This window comes from Mus pahari, chromosome 6 (assembly GCF_900095145.1).
Source record: "Mus pahari chromosome 6, PAHARI_EIJ_v1.1, whole genome shotgun sequence".
Taxonomy (NCBI): Eukaryota; Metazoa; Chordata; class Mammalia; order Rodentia; family Muridae; genus Mus; species Mus pahari.
The window spans coordinates 26192437-26194259 of NC_034595.1; the positions used below are offsets into that span (position 1 = coordinate 26192437).

General features: G+C 44.8%; 1 non-coding gene across 1 annotated transcript; it reads left to right on the top strand.

The window, feature by feature from the left end:
* Positions 1-898: 898 nt before the first annotated feature.
* On the top strand, positions 899-1025 carry LOC115064336. The gene has a single exon (XR_003844170.1). It is a non-coding gene; the product is annotated as a small nucleolar RNA SNORA17 (small nucleolar RNA).
* Positions 1026-1823: the final 798 nt, after the last annotated feature.

Here is a 1823-nt window from a genome sequence, read left to right on the forward strand (position 1 = left end):
ACTAATAACCTTGTTCTCATAATTTTTTTAACCTGATATTTAACCCATTCTCTTTTGTTCTAGATGTATAAATTCAATTAATAATTGGCAGAAGTATATGAACTTGGGAGATGTTTGAGAAGGACAGACTGAGCAAGAGGGTTACCTACCTGTATGTTGTTCCTATCCCATCTATTCTGTGACCTCACAAATAGAGTGGAGGATCTCCATAGCATAAAGCTGCACACGCTTAGTGCTATAGCCCTATAAGTGTGCCGGCATTGACTCGAATTAACGCATCAGCTGTACTCTGTTCTAGAGGACTGTGCAGATTCATGATGAAGTCGCCCCAGAATACTCTTGTTAAAGGAGTGATTGGTAGCACTTGAGCAGTTGGGAAGTGATTGGATCCAGATGGCTCTAATCTAATCAGTGGATTACTCCCTTGATGGATTCATAATGTGATTGCATTACTGGGAGAAGGTCAAACTAGGAGGTGGGATGTTATTGAAGAAGCTGGTCACTGGCAGTGTGCCCTGGAAACTCATGCCTTGTCCCATTGCTTTACTTCCTGAGTGCCAGGTAATAAGATCTACTATAACACCTTTCTGCCACCTGGATAGCATTTGTCTTTCAGGTCAAAGAATTGATCCGTAAGACCTCAGACTGAAATCAACTATGAGCCAAAATAAATTATTTCTCTCATAAGTTGTTATCTTAAAATTTCTTATAACAGTGACAAAAATGTTTACTAACAGAGAAGATCCCCTTCCCTTCCTTTTCTTGCTTGTCTTTGGGACTGTGTTCATTTCCTGTATTCCAAGCCAAGAATACATGCATCTTTCTGACGTGTCTGCTTTCACATCTTTCTCTGTGCACAGCAGGGAAACATTCACTACCTTTAAGAATCCTGTGATTAACTGCCCCTAGAGGCAAGACAGCTATAGCATCAGTAGGTACATCAGTAGGTGGAAGAAAGGAGAGAAGCTATGTCAACTCTCAGCATTTTGACCTGTAAACATCTGAGTGATTACCAATCCTATAAACCCTGAAAAATAGAAAGCCTGATACAGCAGCCACTCCCATGATGTCAGGAGGTTCAGCAGGAGCTAGGCTGAGAAGACCACCAGTACTGCACAGGTATGAACATGGATCCAGGGCAGAAAGTGAGTAGAAGACTAGATGAACCCTACCTGAGACACAGGCCAGGCAGGAATGGGACAGACTGCACCCACATGGCATCTCTAGTGATCCCAGGTGAGGAAAAAGCCTGACACTATCACCAGAGCAGCACCATCGGGCTCAGACAGGAAACCAGCTCAAGGTGACCAACTATCCAGCACCCTGCAGGCCTAGGGGTCAGACTATGACTGAGATAACATTCGCCCCTGTGACATAATGCATGAGCAAGGCATAGCACTCCTGAGAACACCACTGAGATTTCACTTAGAGACCCTGGGTGCCACTAAAAGAAGGAAGTCAGTTTTGGAGAAATGGAAGAGAAAGAGAGTCTGAAGGATGTGTATACAATGAAAAGAAGCAGAACTGGAGACTCGAGGGTAGTGAGCAATAGCCTGATGTTAGTAGCTGGTGATGTCTTATGGAACCATTGTAGGGTTCTTGCCTGTGCTGTCACCAGTGTCAAGTCTGGATCCATGGCACTGCAGCAGCAGGTCTCTACTAACACCAATGGCAAGACAAGTGGCCCTAGACTGGACTGCCTCCAGGGGACATGTTGATGTCTGAGGGCTGTGCAGAACTGGCCCCTTGAGAGATCTAGCCCTAGGGGAATGAGAACAGGAGATCTAGCCCTGTCCATCACATACTACAGTCTTGCAACTTTT